At 38.7% G+C, this 23,424-nt stretch overlaps 1 protein-coding gene across 1 annotated transcript in view; it reads right to left on the reverse strand.

The window, feature by feature from the left end:
- BNC2 (basonuclin zinc finger protein 2) overlaps positions 1-23,424 on the reverse strand; it is a 664,637-nt gene that overhangs the window by 276,986 nt on the left and 364,227 nt on the right. The window lies entirely within an intron of this gene.

Genomic DNA, 23,424 nt, shown 5'->3' on the forward strand with positions numbered 1-23,424 from the left:
ACTAAACAAACACTTGAAGACTATACTCCTCTTTCTTTCCTTCTTATCTCATCGCAGAATGGTTCACTCTGAATGGTTCACTCTGAATGGTTCACTCTGCTAATACTGCTCCATCCTAGAAAAACTCATCTTGCACGTTACTGTTCCACATATACTCCAACGCAAGACTGACTGCTCAAGTACACATTACACTATTACACACCTCATAACTTTCAATATGCCACAGCTTGACTTTGTGCACATGCTGCTGGGCTGCCCCGGCCCCTCACGGCACATGTATGGACAATTTGCGCATGCACACAGCATCTATTTAACGCTGCAGAGCAGTAGTAACAGAGTGTCCCCCCAACATCCCCCCTTAAGACACTGCAGCTGCGGGACAAGTCCCCGAAAAGCAGAACTGTCCCGCTGAAATCTAATTAGGCTACATACCTTCCAATATGTATGTATACAGGGAAAAATAATTCATCTACTTCATCCATTCCTCTTTCTTATTTATTTTATTTATTTATTACCAGTTATTTATATAGCGCACACATATTCCGCAGCGCTTTTACAGAGAATATTCGGCCATTCACATCAGTCCCTGCCCCAGTGGAGCTTACAATCTATATTCCCTACCACATGCACACACACATACACACTAGGGGTAATTTTGTTAGGAGCCTATTAACCTACCAGTATATTTTTGGAGTGTGGGAGGAAACCGGAGTACCCGGAGGAAACCCACGCAAGCACAGGGAGAATATACAAACTCCACACAGTTAGGGCCGTAGTGGGTATTTCTTAATATGTGCAACCATGCCTACATTTCTATGACACCAATATTCACATCCAACCGACTCCTTTTTGCAAATCATGCCTTTTAATTTTCAGCTGCTGTTAAAGTTAGATAAAAAAGGCAGCTAGGGGCAGTGACATCACTAGGGGGATGTGGGGGGTGCGGACCGCACTGGGTGTCATTCTCTGAAGGGGTGACACCAACATACCGACTCCTCCTCAGTGACCAGGAGCCAAGCACTGTGCTGTGATTTATTGTGCAGCACCCAACTCAGCACCCAAATCCTGGGCACTGAGGAGGAGTCGGATGTGAGGGGAGAATCTCTGGGGGTAGAATGATTAAACTGGGGGTGTGCTACAAGGCCACGCCCCTATCATGCAAGGCCATGCCCCATATTTAGGGATCTATTTGCCTCACTGGGTGTTATTGGCCCCAGTGACACCACTGGCTAGAGGGTGTGTTTATTCAGACTCTGTTATAGAAGGTGTTTCCTTATTTCCTTTCCTTCCATGTTAAGATTGCAGCATGTGTTGGTTCCTGTATAATATATATATAGAATTAAAAAGTTCCTGTTTGATTATAATTTCTGCTGCTTCTATACAGGGTCGGATTAAGGGGCGGTGACAGGAGCGGTTGACCTGGGGGCCCCCATACATGGTCATGTGACTCTGCAATTGCCCAGTGGCAGCTGTTCCCTGACAAGGTCTGCCACGGCTGTTCTGCATGCACAGTCAGTGTTGCATGCAATGCATAGCGGCCCCCAAGTCCCCTCATCAGCGTCTTGTGACACATCACGTCTGTGACGCTGATAAGAGAACTCAGGAGCCACTGTGAGCTCTACTGTAAGCAGCACTGTGCATGCAGAAGTTGAACACAGAGCCGAAGGTGAGTATTCAGGGACACTGGAGGGTGTAATGAATACTATACACAGGGACACTGAAGGGGGGGTACAATGTGATATATAGGGGGGCACTGTGGTGCATATTGAGGCAGGGTGTCAATTTTATTGGAGGGGGCCCCCACAACTTAGTTGCCCCCTTGAGCCTTAATCCGGTCTTGGTCCTACTGTATATAGCATATCTACTAACAAGTACCAACTGCTTTCCATATGTTTCTGCCCTTCTCCACCTTTCCATAACGGTTTTCTAACCGTACAGTTGTTACAACTGTGGCTCTCAGACAAAGATGTAATGTGGACTTTCCTTTGTTAAAGAATGTCCGGCAAACTTAGGGTTCTGAGAAAAGTTTTGAAATACACTGTACAAGAAATCCACAGATATCACAGATCTCTAGAGAAACAGCACAGCACTTTGGGATAATGATTAATTTAAAATGATGTACACATGCATACTTTTTATGAAGGAATAAAACTATTTTTGGCAACAGGAGCTCAAAATAATAGGAAACAGTCATGTATAGAAATAAAAAAAATACTGTGAAAAGCAAACTACAGTCACAATGAAACATTAACATATAAGAATCATTTATTAAGAGCATTTATGCTTATTATTATTAAGACTTTATGACTTGCTAGTACACATGGCAGGGTGAGCCTTGGATGTGCAGAAATATGCCGGATTCCAAAATAGTAAAACAAATCCTCTGTACTTTCCCATCGCCCACCCATCTTTTATGCATTTGTTTTAATAGTTCTTTTATTAACATCTTCACACATTGATGTGTTTTGCACTGTAATGAGAAAACAGATTTTTACTCCCTCTCAGGGGGTCATTCAGACCCGCTCACGAGCGCAGGACGCTCGCAAGCAGGTCGATGTTCCCCCACTGCGCATGCGCACGACGGAAGGAGCTCCGTCGTGCGCATGCGCGAGACCCGGTGAGCGACGGGCTCTCCATCGCTCCGTGTCTCGCACCAAAGGGGGCGTGATGTCGATGTTGATTGACAGCACGCCCCCCTTTGGTGGGCATGCCGGGGGCGTGCCTGCCAGACGGAGGCGTTCCCATGGGAACGCCTACCTTCTGAAGCCGGCCCCACTGACATCACTGATAGAGCCAAAATCACTCCAGGGCTTGTGGCAGCGAGACCTTACCGCAGGGTCTCCGTCGCAAGCCCGATGGTTGCGATGGTCAAGACCATCGCGACCATCATCATGGACGCTTGCATATGCTGTGGGTGGTCACCCACAGCTATGCGAGTGGCCAGGAGGCCGCTCCATTTTCATGGAGGAGGGCCCTGATTCAGAGCGAGCGCTCTGGTCAGAGCGTTCGGCTCTGAATCAGGCCCTCAGTGCACTGGTTTCAGTAGCAATGACTATTTTATGCCTATTCCTCTTAAATAAAGAGTGAAAAAAAAACTAATTGCAGAGGGTACTGGGATTTACGGTCCGTGCCGCACTCACACAGGTGATTATGTGAGTGGCATTGCCTTAGTGGCATTCTATCTATTAAACAATCATTTTAGCATTTAATGCGCCATTTGTCTAAAATTGTTTCAACTGTATTTCCAGGACACATAGGGCTTTCTGTTGGAAGCATCTATTTGTAAAATGGACCTGGCATATGACAGGCCACTTCAGTTCACCCCAACCTGTTCCTTCCCTCAGTTCCCTGCTATACTTCAGCTCGCCCCCAACCTGTCCTCTCCTGCTGGATGGCTGTACCATCTCCCTTCTCATGAATTCGCTCTCATGCATATGACGGAGACGAGACAGACCTCCACCGATTCTTATATAGATTATATTATGGGCATTACAATTTTTATTTTGCAAAATATATTGTTATAGCTACTTTTAAAACGTAATCAAAGTATAGAAAGTATTTTTCTAATGTACTTAGTATGGGGATATCAAGTATGTGTGCTTCATTAAAGGCCTGATGGAATTGTATGGCTGGCGGTAACAAGTGACTGCAATAGGTCTCCCTATTTCCAGCATTAATAGATTCAATGTAAACTAATATAGCAGCCATTATTAGATCCATTTTAGTATGGGTCTATAAGTGCTGTCTTCGTTGAGAGGCGTAATTCTTGTTTCATTTACAAGGCTTGCTTTTAGTATGGGAATCCCTAGTGATGTGAAATGGACTGGCGATGGAAATGTGTTCAATATCAGGTGGCTACTATATTGAAACTCAACATTTGTAAATGACATGATGCTGGGAGGTGTTATAACTAAGGGCCTGATTCAGAGATGGTTGGTAATACAGCCGTTCTCACAATAGCGGTTGAGGGAATATACCAATGCTAATCTCAGCTTCCTTTTGTGCGTGGTCTGTGCATTTGCGTTGGAGATTGTAAGCACACCAACATTGATGCAACATCGGTTGCACCATCAATTTGCGGTAGTCAAGGGTCTACTCTACTGTAGCTACTCTCCTCAAATCCAACTAAACATGGCCTATGAAGTTGCAATTAGGAAAGCTGCAGCATACCCAGACACGCCTGTGACATTCCCATAACACACCCATGAAAAAGCCCCTTTTTGCAATTACTTTAGATCAACCTCACAGTCTCCACCCTGAAACGCCCAGGGATCGCAAAGTGAGTGTGTACACAAAACTCATAACCCTCCAGGAGGCTGCGTTAAAGATACTTGGTGGCTATTTTAGTCGCACTCAGCAAATACACGCCCCTTAATGTACTTTCTGTGCGACTGCACACCCACTGTTAACACACACACGCCCACTACCTGCCATTGCACGCCCATTTTATACCAACCCGTATCTCAGAACCCAAGTCTCCGGCAGGATAAAGTCACATTTGATACTGAAAAAAAGATGCGTATTGTGCAAATTTGGGCATGCACAGTGCGAAGCATCGCAACTTGAGACAGTCACACAATAATCTATTTGTGCTTCATGTATTACATGATAGTCCTGTAAGTGTCATGTATGACATTGGGCCACAGACCATGATTCTTTTCTTTACAATTCATTAAATAGACAAGAGCCGTTTATGTGTTATTTTCACGTTTCCTCGCTACATTTTAAAATCAAAAACATCCTCTGTGTTACTTTAAAACCATGTTACTGGTTTTATAAGTTCCCATTTCAAAAGATAAACTGACATTAGATAAGGTAACAGTCTACTGGACGTTCTAGCAGCTCTGAGCCAATAAAACAAATAGGAATGGTTTCATGAATAGACTCATTGTACAATGTTTCTTCATATCCCGGCTTCCAAATGACAGTCATATGCCACCAGCTGCAGGAGGCATTTCAACTATGTCAATCGCTGTAATGTAGCATAGGAGGACAGGGGAGAATAGCATTAACCCACTGCCTGCTATGTAATATTCCACAGCTTAGGGTCCAGGCTTGAATCTTTCTCTTTTCAACTACAGTCCTAAGTATTGCTGGCATCAAACTGCATGATTTATGTCATTTTGTCTTCTTTTACTTTTCAATAAGTACCTTAATGCTATTTCTATCAGTATAAGAAAGGACTTTACATGAAATAAATAAACATTTTATTTTCTAGCCACATCATTCTATATTTGTAGTTTGAAAGAGGCAAGTATATGTTCAGTAACATTACATAAATAAAACTGTGCAGCTACTAAAATAGTAATCCACATATAAATGACCTCCTTTTTACGTTACAGCATCATGTAGTCTGCCTTGCCTTGATGCTTACTGAACTTGAGTAGGCTGCGTATGTTCTTGTGCTGTAAACAGCTGGCTGTGCAGGCTGGAGGAAGGAGCTATACCTGGTGCCAGATATACTATGCCTAGTATCAAAACTATTCCGCATTTGCTTTCAGAGTTTGAAATTGTGCGTGCTAACATTTGCATAGTAAAGTAACATATGTGGTAGCATATATAAACTGAGCCTCTTCACCATCAGCTCACAGTATTTGTCAGTACAGGGTGCTTGGTTGCATATCCCAAGAAGAAAACTCACAATGAAATAGGCAGGGGCTTATTAAGAGAGTGGGCATACGCCCGCCGTCTCACCTAATAACCCCCCACGACCGCGATTCCTCTCATGACCCCCCCCCCCCGCAAAGCTGATCACAGGGGCAGGCTCCTGGCTCTGTTTTGTGTGTCAGAGCAGAGCAGGAGTCGGGGAAACAGGGGCAAGGCTGCATAATGACATGTTAAGATGGTGTTATTATCACAGGGCTTTCCCCGGTATTTTTTCACAATATATTTTTAGTGAATCTAAGGAAATCACATTTCCCATTATAAGTATGAGAAATGCGATCTGATTACTAAAAATATGTAAATGAAGGGCTTGGAGTAGTTTTTCATGAAAACTGCTCCGAAAGCCCTTTAATAAATTACTAAAATAATGTGAAAAGGGTGTGCGAACATCCTTTTTCACATTTTTTAATAAAATAATATTGATTCATAGGGCCCCAAGAGTGAAGCTAAACTTAGCACAGCATACAGTAAATATGAGTCCAAATGACACTGAGGGCACAAACCAGTATAATTTTGTTATAAAGCAGGGTCGTGGAAGGGCAAACCCTATAGGTTAGTTGAGCTAGCAGTTTAGTTGTTAGATTATGTTAGTTAGGGTGACAGAGTAAATATGAAGATGAGTAAACAGTATTAGAATTGTTATCATCTAGCCCATAATCAGGAAAACATTATACTCTAATTTCTTTTAGAATAACACATGAAGTTCATACCTGTTAAATAGTCCAGATTAGAAAATCCATACAAATTAAGATATACCCCATTCACCCTAGCCATGCCCATATCCAGTAAAACCACCTGTATTTAATTATATGAATAAATCAGGACTGCTACATGTATGTATTTAATAAATGACTTGTGATACTGGGTCTATTCATCATCAGAGACCGTATGATTAAGTATCCACCTCGCCGCGGGGGATACTTATCACCGGAGTAATTCAGCATTGCTCTGGTGCGTGGACAGCTAGTCTGAAAAGCAGCTGTTCCCACGATTAGTAACACTGCTGCCGAAGTAGCTGCGTTACTCACCTGTCCTCGTTCGGATCCCTATTCGCTTCCGCAGAACTCCTTCCTAAAGGAAGAAGCGGAGCTCCGACAACAAGCGCCATCTGTAGATGGCGTTAGTTGTCGCAGGCAAACTCCGAAAACTTTAAGTTTTTTTAGTTTGCTGAATATCAGGTGGTGGTATCGGACCCCTGATGATGAATGGCACTTTACCTTAAATATGTGGAAACTAGCATTTTCACATGTGTAACGGGCCATTTTAGTAATGATAAATAGGCCCCACTTTCCCAAGTTGACTGGCAACTAATATAAATTTTTTTTAATGTGTATGTGGTCTGTTAGCTTCTATTCTTTTTTAAATAAAAAAAAAATATATTTTGGACGATTTCTGAGAGATCGGAATGACAAATCGTTCAAATTGTCCAGTATGTACGCACTATTGCGCACTCCCATGAGTCGTTCGGTCGTGTCTTTTGGATGGCCTTACATGCTGCTCAATCTGAGGATGTCGTTAACGATTTTTACTAAATTGTGCAGTATGTACGCTCTACCGAACGACTAGGCAATATGTTAACATTATATAGTTAACGTCATTTGTAAGATTGCACTATATCGTTTGTCCGGGAGTTCAAGGGAAATCGTTGACAATATTGCATCATTTGCACATTGTCTATTGTGTACCCAGCTTAAGTCTCACTATATCAATCAAAGCTAATTGCAGATTGGTTGCTATGAGTTATGGTACATACACCCATGTTGATAAATTATCCTTACTTTTCTGTAGTAAGAAAACTGTAAACCATATATTGCTGGGCTTATATTTCTTCAAACTATTGCAATTAATTAAATAGGTATTACTTCTGATTTTTCAAAAATACAGCAGTGAAAGCCCAAGAACACACAGGACTACCTCTCAACTGTCACAATTTCCCAATATCAGGGGGCTGTCCTGCTGCCCTGATTTGCAGGGGAGGGGGAGGGGGTGTTGTGAGGTATTCACCTATTGTAGGTACTAGAGACCGTGGCCACCAGTGTTGGCAGGTTTCCATATGTCATGTTGTAAACCATTAATCCTGTCTTGTCATTTTAGAGTTAAGTCAGGCAAAAATAAAATAAATGTAACAACAGAGTGACCTTTCTTGTATTGCTCTGACTTATATAAAATGAGTTTACCATTTCAATTAACAGGTAGGCTTTGCCATGGAAACTACAGGTGTATTTCAGTTGATCCAAGTTTTTTCTTAACTTTCAACTTTTCAAAAAATGTCAGAATGCATATTGCCAGAACCTTTCTATTTTTTCTGCAAATAAATACATGCTTCTTAAACCTATATACAATCAAATGAATATACATGGCACATGTTCAAGTTAAAAAACATATATATTTTCCTTATGCTTCCCTGTTCTTGTGAATACATCAGTTACTTCGCAATTGTCAGACATAAAGGAGAATTTTTATACAGCAAGGCTAAATGAATCTTTTAAGGCCTGATCCAGGGTTGCATACGAACAGTCCGTAATCGAGTGCATGACGTAATTACGTTGCATGGAGGGGGCGGAACCGATAGCACCAGTAAGAGCAGCACTGACTTGGAGCATCCTGAGCACGCCACGATCAGCTGCACAGACTGCACGGTGTCTGTATGGAGTGTCTAAAGGATGCTCCAGCAGCACCACAGCAGTGATCCTGGCTACAGGGGGCAGCTCCAGGTACCCTGCTAGCGAGAAGCAAGGGTCGTGGGTTGGCGACGGTGCCACCCATAGAGCCCTGCACTCTATACATCAGCACTGGTCGCACACCACTGGTTACGCCCTGTCACAAACCATATATTTTAATTAGTTACAAGATAAAATTTCAGAACCTGTATACTGAACACTTTGTATGCATATATCTAGGTGTACACCAGCCTAATAAAACACTTATACTTTCTACTGTAGCCCACAAAATCAGCACATTGTGCAAGATAGTTATAGTATGATGCTGCTTTTGACACTGCTGCTTTTGACACTGTGGACCACCCTCTCCTACTGCAAATCCTTCACTCCCTTGGTCTGCGTGACACTGCCCTCTCCTGGCTATCCTTCTACCTCTCTGACTGATCCTTCTCTGTCTCCTCTCATGACTCCTCTTCTCCCCCACAGCCTCTTGCAGTGGGTGTTCCCCAAGGTTCTGTTCTTGGACCTCTCCTTTTCTCACTCTATACATCCTCACTAGGTGAACTCATCAGCTCTTTTGACCTCCAATATCATCTCTATGCTGATGATACTCAGATCTACCTTTCCTCCCCTGACCTCTCTCCCTCTCTCCTCACTCGTGTCTCTAACTGTCTCTATGCCATTTCTTCCTGGATGTCCCAGCGATTTCTTAAACTTAATATGTCTAAGACTGAGCTAATCATCTTCCCTCCCCTCTACATAACCACACTTCCCACCATTTCTTTATCAATTGATGGCACAACTATCTCCTCTAGCCCCAAAGTGCGGTATCTTGGAGTTATCCTGGACTCCTCCCTCTCCTTCAAACCACATATCCAGAATCTCTCAGTCCTGTCACTTTCATCTTAAAAATATTTCCAAGATTAGACCCTTTCTCACCCAGGATGCCACTAAAACCCTCATACACTCATTGGTCATCTCCAGATTGGACTACTGTAACCTTCTCCTATCTGGCCTCCCCAAATCCCTTCTCTCTCCTCTCCAGTCTGTCCTCAATGCTGCTGCTCTGCTCACCTTCCTCTCAAAACGCTCTGCATCTGCCTCCCCTCTCCTACAAGCCCTCCACTGGCTCCCCTTCCCCTTTAGAACCCAATTTAAGGTTCTCACACTCACTTACAAAGCCCTCAGCCATTCCTCTCCCATTTACATCTCTGATCTCATCTCCCTTCACTCTCCTGTCCGCCCTCTTCGTTCAACAAATGCATGTCGCCTCTTATGCCAATTGATTACTTCCTCCTACTCCCGCCTCCAAGATTTTGCCTGCGCTGCTCCCCACCTTTGGAACTCTCTCCCACTTCCCATCAGACTCTCCACCTCTCTATAATCCTTCAAACGAGCTCTCAAGACCCACTATTTCATCAAAGCATTCCAGCTCTATTCTTAACTTGCTGCTACATACTCCTTCCTCCCTGCCTACCCCATCTGTTTCACCCCTGTTTGTCTGTCCCTCCCCCTCAGAATGTAAGCTCCTATGAGCAGGGCCCTCTACCCTCTTGTGCATCTCCTTACTATACCTTCATCTACTTCTTACTCTCTACCAGGGAACCTAACACTTGGTTGCTTTGCATTGTTGCTTATCTGGGTGTTATTGTCGTGAATGTAGCAAAGTATATTATCCATGTCCTGTAATGTATTGTATTGTATTGTACTGTAAGTCACTGTAAATCAATCTATTTGTTTATGTACTTTGTAAGGCGCTGCGGAACACTTGTGGCGCCATATAAATAAACGATAATAATAATAATAATAATAATAATAATAATGTGTGATGTATACATACAACTGAGCTTAGCATCATGTTTAATTTTCCAATTACATAGAAAGTTTGATTTCATTTAGTTTCATATAGAGATGCATTTGTCACCATAGTTCACTTTCATAGAATCCCCTAATGACTATTCTAAACTACTATTAGGAACCGTGTTCATTTTGTTATCTATTTCAGAGCCTGCTTGTTCCTGCTCACCTCCATCGCCCTCACTTCACCACACTGCTCTTGTCACAAGTAGCCTTGTCATCATGAATACAAACACACAAGTGGACAGGTCAATACCTCATTATTAGCATGCTCGTCACGATGCTACAACTTTGACCGTTCTAATGATCAGATTGGTTAATGGATGCTCTGTCTCCACCCACTGCAAAAACTTGTGGACATCCTAGATGAGCTGGAATAAATAATGGGCTCAGACACTAGTCACATGAACCTTACAAACTAATCATGCATATCAGTGTGTTGCTTCTCTAAACATTTCTACCATCAATGCTGATGGTTATTATTCAATGACATGTTTCTTATGGTGCTGTAATTAAATTAAATAAAAGTTTAAATTAACTATAATTCAGTCAGATTCACAGAAACAATTTTAACTACATTTAATGATATGTTATTTGGGAAGACCTGGCTGCACTTTCAATAACTATAATGCACTAGCATAATGTGTAAAAGATCCATGAAAGGGATGTAGTTATGAGACCGGCGGTCTCAATACCGACATCGGAATCCCGACAAGGGACTTAAGACTTAAGATACCAATGCCTATCTTAATCTTGATGCCGGAGCGCCGAAGGACGCCAGCCCGATGAAGTAAGTCCGGGGCGCCCTTAGCATTAGCTGCTGGAGGGAGGGTTAGGTTTAGGGAGCGTAGCGGGGTTAGGGTTAGGTTTGGTGAGGGAGTTTAAGGTTAGGCACCCCTAGGGGGAAGGGTTTGGATTAGGCACCCCCGGGGAGAGGTTAGGGTTAGGCACCCACGGGGGGAGGTTAGGGTTAGGCAACCCGCCCTGGGAGGGTTAGGTTTAGGGTGCAGTAAGGGGGAGTTAGGGTTAGGCACTAGGGGGGAGGTTAGGGTTAGGCACCACTAAGGGAGGGTTAGGGGGGGAAAGGGGTAGGGATGGGGTACTTATCTGCCAGGTCGGGATCTACTTCCTTTGGGCTGCCAGCGTCGGGACTTCATACCCATTCCTCTGTGAAGACGTCCCTGTAACATGCCTAGCTTCTGGAGAATCTTTCAGCACATTGCTAACCGCACTTTGTGATATTGCGAAGGGGCAAAAGCAACACAGATGCACTGTAGCTTCTCAGATCACTAAAGATCCAACATGTATTGTAATTTTGCAATACCTTATGTCCTTTTACCCTATAGAAATGTACTGTAATGGCCAGTGAAGAAAATAAAAAGTTATTGTGACATTAGCAATTTGCTTACTTGAAATTATAGTTTAGCAAAATGCTAGTCTGTGCGATATCATTTGTTGTATTGAAACTCTCTCAGTAGCAAAGGAGTTAAGGAATGCAAACGTATCTACTGTAAAGCAACACAACAGTAAAAAATAAAAAGAAATCAAGCAAAAACATACAGTACTGTAAATGTAAAAAGTGTAATACTGTGATCACATGATGTATTGCAGTATGTTTTTAGGCTGTTCATAGCTCATTAACACGAGAAGAGCTGCTAAGGCATTGGAGTCTACGGAGGTGTCAGATGTGGAAGCACCGGGAAATATCAGCATGGGAAGGAGTCAGTGTTGCCAGCAAACTCTCATTCATTAGAGCACTTGGCAGTCACTTCCTCACTGGTGCAGGCTGCCTCTTTGTGGCAGTCTGCTGTGTGATGTATTCCCTGGTTGCAGGGTTGTGAGATGCTCCCTTATGTGACAGACAAACCCCGGAAAGCAGCATGTTAGCAACTCAAATATATAACTGTTAAAAAGAGCAATTTGTGGTGAAAAAAATACAAGTGTTGATGTCTTTTAAAATAAGAAGTCAGATAAAAAACAGCAGGAAAGTAAGTTTTGCAGAGACTAAGAACAGCGTATATGAGGACTTGGTGGATGAAATACTACATTTTAGACTCATCAAAGTCACATTTATTGGGGTTCACATGATAATCCAACTTAAGAAAAAGTGATTGCACCACATTTGTCAGAGACTTTATGATGCTTTATGAGTATTAAGAAATAGTAGTGCAGTTCATTACAAAGATTGATTAGAGCTTGCTGCTGTCAATGGCTAGAGAGCAAATGGGGAATCTGTGCTCTCCTTTAACAGTTTTCTGATTATATGAAACTAAGGACATTTAAGTTACTTGAATCTCCTTCCAAATACAACATTACAGTTTGCTCTTCATTGCAATAAATTCTACTCCTGGGCCGGCTCTAGGCACGCTCCGTGCAATGCTACCGCACGGGGGCGTCGAGGTCCGGCTGTAGAAGATCTCCGCCCTCCACCCACTCGCTGCCGTTATTATATGAGGGAGGGGGTGGTGGGGGAGCATGGGACGGTGCTGGGTGCCGAGTAACCTTGCAACGGCCCTGTTCTACTCCATCTGTGTGAATGTTTGTTCCAGTCAGCAAAAGCTCGCGTTTAGTTGACAAATAATTGTCTTTTAACATGTAGCAGTGGTCACCTATTCTGGTAATGTGTACAGCTTGTGGATGATGTGTGTAATAGAAAAAATAGCCGATTTTTTCATTAAGCTCTGCATCCTTAGCCAGAAGGTGACAATGTTGTTTTTAAATAATGCAAAAAAAAAAAACAACCTTCAGTTTAATTGTGGCTATTGGACACTTGCTGCTGTACATTTAAAGGAAAAAAGTAAACAATTAACTCTTTACATATAGTAAAATCAAAAAGAAATAAGGGAGAGCACAAATGTGTTCTGTTAAGTTAAATAAGATGAAGCTCAGCACATGACAGGCTAACGCGTAGCTTGCCATTTCTTGGACTGCCGTTGACGCCAGACTTATATCATGTCGGACAAGCTGTTCTCCTATAATCAGCCCCATGGTGTCACAGTGACCTGGCAAATTGAGAAAAGCTTTTGCTGGCGCTTGGGGTCTGGCAGTCCTTTCTCTGCTACAGTCCACAAAAGTTCACCCTGTAAACTACTAAGAGATTCCCCTGCCGGCTTGTTATCAGTCATACAGGGTTCTCCTTGGCACATAAGCAGATAGACGAGAGAGAGGCGATAAAAAAATGCTGTGCTGAATAAATACACAGCAACCATGAATCTGTTCGGACGTCTCTTTTTATCTGCTTAAATACATGCAAATATGTTTGCCATTATGTGATTTCTGTAATGGATCTCAAAGCACCAAGCTCCTCACATCAACTTTACAGTATATTAACTCCTGCAGAATGTTACTGTATTGTCACGTCTTGCGAAGCAGCATTCATGATAAGTGGAAGAACGTGCAGTAATATTAATCCATTCTTTAGTCAAATTAATAAAGAAGGGCTCTCATATACATTCACTTGAGTGTGTGTGAGTGTGTGTGTACATGCATGTGTAGCTGTGTGTGTGTGTGTGAGTACAGTATTTGTGTGTGTGTGTGTGTGTACTAGGTCTTAATATTTGCTCTTGGTTATATATTACCAATATAGAAATGTGTTTGCCCTATCCCTTCTTGAAAACTATTTACCAATTATTACTTTCAGCCACCACTTTTGTTTATTATTAATATTCATCCATTAGAAAAACAATCTAAGAAATTTATGGAATAAATGTACACATTTTGCTGTGTTATGGTCACATGAACTAGTCTGGTTTACTTGGCGCTTGTAGTGCTCTATGTTTGTATACACTGTCTCATTAGTTACTTAGACTGATGTTCTGGTCCAGGAGTGTCCAATCTCCCTACAAATTGTTTTTACACGTTGGCAAATATATGACTATTGGATTTTGTGAACAATGGGATGGCATTTCAGTAGCACTCCAGGTTTAGCTTGCTTGTCTTCAGTTAAATATGTTTTTCTACATAAATTACTTGTAATTCAGAGATTTCTAAACTGTTTTCATATGTGATGTAAGTTTTGATTTCCACTGCTTAATAGTTAAAATATCATCAAGTATTTTTGCCCACTGTTCAAGGATCTCTGAGGCAGTACTTTACCTAGGAAAATATTTCCTTCATAAACAACGATAACCCTAAATTTGTAGACACACTAAATTGATTAAACTTCCTGTCAAAAAGGAGAAAGTCATAAAAAGCCAAGAAGAAAACAAACAGCACGTGCAAAGCGGTTTAATTGAGTGGTGGAGATAGTTTGTTTAGTTTGAAAGGAAGCTGAGGTAATATAATGCCTTTATGACAAGTTCTGGTAAAATCTGCAGTTGGGTATGATGTTGCACTTAACTCTTTTGTTGATAGAAATGGGCTAAATGAGCAACCACAACGGCAGCAGCGCAGATTAGTATGTTTATACCTTACATTTGTGAAGCAAAGAAAAAGGTTGATTGCCTCATGCTAATATTGACAGTCAGTGTGTTTACTAAAATATGTGTGGCCTTAACCTTTAGTCTCAGACACAGAATGACACCTAGCGTAGGCATCTCTCCTGGCAAGAAGCTTGTTATGTAAACTCATGAGATACAAGAGGTTAACATACAATATAAAATAATGTAGATATTAAAAAAAAAGATTATTTCTTTTTGTCTGCAGTTTCATTTGCATAGGTTTATATCTCAGAGGTTTTATTAGATATATTTATTCTGATTTACATTCCCAAAGACATTTATGTTCAACATTAGAACATACTCTGTGGCTCACTGAGAAATCAGTTTGTCTCTATGTGCCAACGAATATATGATGGGATAACACCATTTGGTAAAGGAAAAAAAATACAAATTCAGTTAAGTCACAACAGTGTATAAATAGTAATTGTTCTCATCAATATGAAGAACCATATTGAGTTATATTGTGTCACTTTAATTTACTCCTAACATTTATTCCTCTTCTTTCTTTTGCTCCCCCCAACCTCCCATTACCATATGGTAACCCTGGCACTAAATCTTATTTGGCATAATTTCATAATAGAGCTGTACTCCTTTCCGGTTTTCTGTACCTCGATTTTTTAATTATAAAGCACAAAGCAAATATGTTTGTAATCACTGATTTTCTGGGTGTCACAAGTAGTGACAGCTCTATATATTTTGTTCTTGCTAAAGACTGAACGCTAGAAAAGCTCTTGCGAAGGCGAACAACTCACTAATTACAGTGAAAACAAGTGGTATCAAGTGGAATTATATGTTCTCATGTTTCTCTTAATATCAAATTTTGAAAGTAATAAAACACATTCAAACAAACAGCTCACAGATAATTAAATAGCTAGGAAAATAATTGCTACTTCTGCACTGGAGTAATGTTAAATGTGTATTAGACAACTGCAGAGCAGCCACTCCATTATATCGTACCTTACGTCAAACCGGCACTGGTTCTTCTCCATGTATACAAGTTCCATCTCTTATGATGTACCGATACCATTTCCTGAGACCCCACATAAAACATGGAACATTGCATGAATAAATCTTAAATATTCACTATGAGGCAACGGTGGGGAGCAGATTGATTTCCAGGCAAGAAAGTTAAGCTCTGATACTTGTTGCTTTAAAATTATATTTGTGTGGGATGGAAGCACTGGGTACCACAGTTAGAAAGTTACAGGAAGAAATGTCATTGTATCCTCAAAACAGATGATGCCTCAAATGCTAAGCAGCAAGTAATCTGCAGATTGACCAGAATATTAAAGTTTCCATATTGCTGTGGGCAAAAAAGGTTTATAAGCCAATTGATACAATAATTATGCACTATAATTGTAATCTGTTATCCACCTAATATTAACCAAGGCACTCTGTCTGTCTTTCTTTCACACACACGACACACACACACACACACACACACACACACATGACACACAGACACAGGCACGCACGCACATGAACATATATATCTTAAGAATAATATATGTACCATAAACATACTTTTATACAAGTTTCAGATATCTAAGGGAGCTTCTAATGTAATTTTCATTTTATAGTTGGGAATAAATTATTCCTTACAATACAAACGCTTCGATCTGGAACAAAACATATTCAGGTCGTGTCCAGCTGTGTTTACCCCTTGCTGACAGCTATGCATTCCATCAAGGAACACTTTCACAATAAGTCATGAGTCAAGTGACATCACTACTCTCCAAATATAAGCATATATGTTACAGGATATTTCACATATAATCATGTCACTTGCGCATTACACTTATATGACCACAGTGCAGCAATCAACAAACAGAATGGTAACTCCTGTGCCAATATAAATAGGTAAACATGTGTATATCCAGATATATAGATTTCTATTGAATTACTGTCATCATAAGGTGTCATCATAATGTCATGTTACTGGTACCTTTGTGTGACCATTGGTTAATCAAATATATCATTCCGCCGTCACTTATCGGTGGTGGAGGTTACAGCTCCACACAAAGTAATACAAGCAACACACAGAATGTCAGAGGATTGACCAACATCACAACAAAATGTAACTAAGTAAATTATTGATATACAGTACACGATATGTTGTTATCATATAAATAAATGTTATTATTATTATTAATAATAAAAATAATAATAATAATAATCATCATCATCATCATCATCATCTTTATAATAATAACAACAACAACAATACTGTTGGGAGAAACCAAGGAAAATGTAGAGGAAGGGAAGGAGAAAATTAAGATAAAGGAAGCAAAATGGAATTGAATGGAATGGGAAGAAATTGTATGCAGAAGAATGGCATTAGGAAGAAGGGCTGGGTAAGAGTAAACATGTACAATACTGCGACACATTGATCTAATGAGAAACATATTTTTGGATACGCAATAAGTGGCTTTAAGACAAACATATTTTAAACCAAAATAAAATGTGATTCTATACCTGAGAAGTTATCAGTTTATGGTACATGGCATAGTCTTCATGACAGTGACATGGGGAGCAATTAATACATTATATGAAAGTTATACATGTTGAGGACTAATAGATTAAGAAAAGGAGAAAAAAACACATCAACTTCCCAACATAAAGAAAAATCCAAGTTATTGATTGCAGAGATTTGGGCTACCTGCAATGCTTGCACTTCATTTCAGTGAGCAGATGCTTCTAGCAGCTCTGTAGGGCAAGAATTAAGCTTCTGTACATGAGCACATTTTGGCTAGCTATAAACAATACTTATAGTGAACACAGAACATGAACTTATTCACAAGTCTGTGTTAGCTGCTCCAATCACTATGAGGAAAATGCCCAGAATATAGGATGTACAGTAGGTCAATGATGGCACCACATTAATACACCCCATTCAGCTTGCAGATGTGTACTGACGTTGCAGGCAAATCTTACATAGAATGCAAACAAATAAAAACACTTATTAGCAAAAACATTTTTAGATGTCTTTAACTCCCCTTTATATTTACACCATTTTAATTCTATAGTATATTTAAGTAAATGGTACAGAAAGGAGTTAGTCAAAATGATCATACTGTATATTTCTAATGGGGATTGTGCAAATACCTAAAATATGTCAGACACCATCATTTGATAAAGGAAGAAAAAAATATTAAACTTTTCAAGATGAAATCAAAATGTAATTTATTATATAGTGAGAAATTTGCATATGGAATTTAACAGCATAGTAGCGATCTGTCAGTTAGCTGTCTCATGTCATTTCTTTTGTCAGCCAGTACAAGATGAAACGCCAGGACTAGTGGCAACTGAGTAATTTAACATGCAATGTACAGGGCTTAAAAAAAACCAAAACAATCTACAAATATATTTGAAACCTGCCACTGTAAGACTTTATCTTGCCATTGAAGTATGGTGGGTCTAGGGAGATCACGCACATACCTCTATTCCTCTCCAAGGAGATGTTAATTAAACAACATTCTTATGTTCTTTATAATAAACAGTAGATGCTGTAACATCTCTCCTGAAGGAGCTAAAGACAGTGATTCCAAGTATTCTTTTGGTAATTGTGACATTTTTCCATAAGATAACCTACATTTCTCCCCAGTCCCCATAGATAACTGATACTACTGTACAATATATAGTGCATATGGAACTATTTACAGACAGCATATGTAAGCAAATATAGGTAAGTCACTGAAATTTACAACACCTGTTTGTTTTTTTTCCACTACTGCTCATAAATGAACATAGAATTGAAAATTTAAATGTTTAACTGCGCTAATTTTATATTCTAAGTGACTGCAGAAATATCAGTCAGCTACAGTATCTAATACAAAAAATACTGTAAAAAGTGTTAAGACAATTTTAAAATTTCTCTAGAATTCAAAAAGGAAGATGCAATAGTACTGGAAACCATGTGGTGTGTGAAATTCAACCAACTACAAAAACATAAAACAAACACAAGGTGTGGGAAGTAAGAAAAAAAAAATCAATCTTGTCAAGAGAACATAAGATTCAGATTTTTACATTAATTAAAATGGGCATGTGATAAAGATTTCAGGAAACATCATTATTTAAAAAAAAAAAGAAATAAAACTTTGCAAAGCCACTAGGAAAAATGGAGTATGTGTTTCTACTGTGTACAGTACTTTTACTAGTTTGTCGGCACAAAAAAGTAGAAGCGTTTTCATCAACGTTTGTCTAATGGGTAAAGGTTCGAACGTAACAAAAATTGACGTGTGTTCATGAAGTATGTGATTAAAATTAAGAGAGCGGGAGCAAATAATAAAACATTAAGGATAAAAAAATCACTAAAATGTGTGTATGGGGGAGCATAAGCTATAACAGTTACAGCCGTGTTCCAAATGCAAAAACATGCTGCCTTTTATTATAAGACTGTACAGTGTATGTTTTCATTCTGATACATATATCCACAAAGAAACATCAGTTTTTCTGATGTCTCTAGTGATAGCTAACACATTTGCTTAATGATGACATTTTTTTTTTAATGCCAATTATAATATTAGTCTGGTGTTAGACAAACATATTTCATAAAAAAAATAATTCTGTCAAAAACTGTGTCTGTTAATTTTATTCAAAAAATATATTACTTTTTTATGTATGGTATGCAGAGAAAGGTTTCCTCAATTTTAACCTCCTCTTTGCTGGATGCACCTGCACATTCAGCAGAACGTCTCTGGCTATTAAAGGATCTACAAGCACATTACATATGTCATAAGTAGGCCACAGAACATATTACACTAGGTTCCAATCCGCTGTGGCATGTAATGGGTCACTGCAAAATATCAAGTTTAATTAAATGGATTCAAATTTATAGGGATTACCAATTTGGGTTACCATCCAGAAATGCAGTGCACTAATTTAACCACATATGAGATGGTTTAGATGTGTTACATTTGTTACATTTAAGGTAGATTAAGAACATCCATTTCAATATGGGACTTTTAATTTGTAAATTTTTTCAATAATCATATACATTTTATTATTGTGTGCTTTAGTAAATATCTATCTGATTATCATTTGGAAAGTGATATTTCTCTCTAATGACAACTTTTTGGTTATTTTAACTGCACAATGTATAAACAGTAAATGTGTTTAAAAATTAAATCAATATAATAGATAACCACCTCACGTGTATTTATATACTACTATTACTCAGCAAATCTATAACTTACAATTAACATGAACAATGATTAATTATTATGTTATTGTTGAAATTAAATACATTAGTACAGTATGACAGCTTAAGAAGCAATAGTTTTAGTAATTTTAGTATGATTATGAAATGTGCTAAATATATCCCTAATAAACAAGTATATAAGATAGCAGTATGAAGGAGCAATACACGTAAAATTAGCATATTTTATCAGTGCTTATAATTATGTTAAAAAAAAAACTTATGAATTCGAAAACTTTTCCTATCTTTATTTTTTCTTATTCTCATCCATCACCCCCTGGTCTGGTTCCTGATTTTCTTAATCTATCCTTTGCTATTTGCCCCTGCATATTTCTGTCAGATGAAGGCAGGAGAGGTTGGGGTGACCAGGCATAATTCAGGGAAGGACATGCAGACAGTTTCTGGTCATTCTCTACCTGTCATCGATCAAAGTGACCCCAGACAACTGCCTTCAAACACAGCTCACAAGAATGCCCTTTCAGGTTATCAGTTATTTTGTTACTGGAAAAAAATGTGATGCATCAAGCATAATTATGAACGTAAATACCTTATAGATCTTTTGCAAATAAAAGAGAACTGAAAGGCCCAGATAATTCTACTCTTGCTTCTGATTTATATTTAAGACTGTTAATGTATATAAAACAAACACCTAAAATTGACTTGTTGAGGAAGACATCAGCGATTTAATGAGTTATTAACTCTTAATGGGTTCCAGCTGAATTTAAAGCCACATTTACAGTAAAGGTTACACACAATCACTGAAGAAGTGCAACACACGGAGTAGTAGTGGTCATCCACATAAAAGCTAAACAGATGTGCTTTTTTGGGGAATTTGTAACATAGGCAATCAGATCAGTTTTGTGTCAACATTTACTTTATACCATATTATATGCCTTTTACAACAAGCTTGAACATCATAATTCTGATTTTTTTTATTTATTTTTTTAAGTTTAAAACTAATTTTCCCCTCAAGCAGTGGAATAAGGGATCAGTAAAAAAAACAATGCTACAACACACAGACACCTGGAATGGAACTGGTATTTTTTACATGACATTATTTAACTACATTTTAGAAATTAGCAGATGGAAGCTTTGAATTATGCTCTGTATTTATTTTCCTGACAAGTAATCAAATAATCTGTTCCTTGGTAACCAATTCATTTGGTAGAGTTGACATCTGAATTCTGGAGGATACACCTGATGGAATGCAGATAAGTATTTAAGGTTCCATCAGCCTCAGACAGGTTCACAACACAAATAAAAAGTAACTAATAATAATGTTTATGTAGGTAACAAATACTGCAATTTTTACCAATGTTTTAACCATGGTCTGTAGATAGAAATATGTTTATATTTAAATTGGCTTCTTATTTAAAAACATTAGACCTGTGGCTTTACTCTAAAAACTTTTCTTTTGCCAGTTTTTTCTCTCTTAAAAAAAAAGCTATAAATTCTTATACATGTGTCTACAATTAATTCACAAAATCTTTGCACACTGCCAAAAAACACGAGTAGCAAATTATTATGTCCATAATAAAAGTTGTCCCAATTCTCATATCTTTTTAGTCTGTGAAACTGGAACAAATTTAGGAAGGCTTCCTTTTCCGCCACAATCCTTAATTTATATGTTTGTTTACATTAGGTATTTTCTACTATTGCTGAGATTGCTTAGTTTGAAATTTATTTCTCATTTTTAATGCCAAACAGGCAATCGTTCACGCTGTCCTTGTGGCTCAATAGTCATTTATCAATTGATCATTATTTGGATTCCATTCTATTAACTCTTCTTCAGAATTACAATCTCCTCTGTGCCATTAGAATGGGGCCCTGATACAATCTATAGAAGAACATTACTTATTGTCGGACAATATTTAAAGTAGCTTGGAGCCTTTCCTGTCTTAATATAAATAATATAGTTTGTTTATGGAAATAGTACAAACAATATAAAAAAACAAATCTGCTATACCTAGGTTTAAAAAAAATCACAAAAAAGGTTAGATATGGATGACACTTTTTAGGAAACCTAGTCTCACTACTGTACGTCAATGCATATGCTATTTAGTTTATGCAGATGTAAGTATAATGTATTTTATTTTATGTGGTTTTTATGTGGTTTTGTTGATTGTTTTCTCTTGCAGTGTGAGTATGTATTACCTTCAAGTTTTGTGGACAAATTTAAGAATTGCTCTTTCTGTTCAGGTTCATGTTCGTTAGAGATTCATATCAGCTTACTGTATTATCAGCAGTAATCAGGGTCCCTCTACAGGAGATACCAAAATATGCCTTGTTAAAAAACATGCTTTAGTCAACTCTAGAGTATTTACGAGGTAAAGAGTTTGTGCATTTTCTAAGTTTTTTAAACAATTTTGCCTGGTTAAAATCTCTGGTGACCTATTACATCTACAAAGCCACAGAAAATTAATTTTAAATATTTTAAAATAGGTAGCTTGATAATTAAAAATGAAAAAAAAAGTTTTCTTGTGATCAGCCAAATGAGTATTAAGTAAACAATCCTGATGATGTCATATAACTGTCCTGGATACTCTTAAGATTGACGGAGCAAGTTAATATAGAAAGTACTTTGAAAAAAGTCTTTATGGTATAATTATTCCTGACCGTAGCATAAAGTTAGCTTCATATTTTTAAGCCCAGATGAGGAAGAGATGATGCAGCCGGCTGCCTACGTATCACCATGTGCATGGTACAGAGACACTGGCTTGTGTGATTAATTATCAGTTGTTACTGGCCTCGCAATAACATTTCAGCTTTCCCGTCAATAGCAGCATACCAAGATGCCTTTAAGGCGGCCCCCAGTGCAGGAAAAGCTCTAGGGAGGACGCCAAGACACAGTCTTGCAGTGTTAGTGAGAAAAGAAGGGGGAGAAAAAGTGATTATGTATATGTGTTGAAGAATGTAATAGACATTGAATCAGAAAAGGGTTAAAAAATAGACTTAAACACTAAACCTAAAATAAACATAAAAGTAAAAAGAATAAAATAGCAAAGAAAAGAACACTAAAAAAGAAAAATAAGCAGAGCAGCTAAACTGACTTAGTTATCCACCATCCACTCTGTGCCGTGAGCAGTTTAAACACTGCAGTTCAGCTCATCTGAGTACTGGGGGAAGCTGTTTTCAACCACATGAAGTCAATTAAGATCCTAGGAGAGGGGCCCCTCAAATTTCTATCACTGTAAAATCAGGGAAAGGAAGAAGGAAAGAGTGGATGTGGTTTTAATTCCACTTTTGATTACTTTCGCAGAAAGGATGCTACAGGCTAATTGTTTTGAATTTCATCTGAATTTCACTTGGTCTTTCACTTCCCTTTTTCTCAACAACTCTAAACTGATGAAAAAGAGCAGGTAACTGGTTCTTGTGCATTTTATTTAGAAGAAAGATTAATTTCTATCAAAAAAAAAAAAAATAATAATATAAAAAAATAAACAACAATACCAGCTAAAATAGTAACAGAAACACCAATGAGACACATGAAGTCTTACGTGAAAAGTAACAAAAAATGACAAAATTATAATAGATAACACATGTAAATCACATATACATTACAACTTCTGCATCTTAAATTCCATTTTGTAAGTGAGCAAGTAAAAAG

Source organism: Taudactylus pleione, unplaced genomic scaffold (assembly GCF_031769625.1).
Source record: "Taudactylus pleione unplaced genomic scaffold, aTauple2 ptg000757l, whole genome shotgun sequence".
Classification (NCBI taxonomy): Eukaryota; Metazoa; Chordata; class Amphibia; order Anura; family Myobatrachidae; genus Taudactylus; species Taudactylus pleione.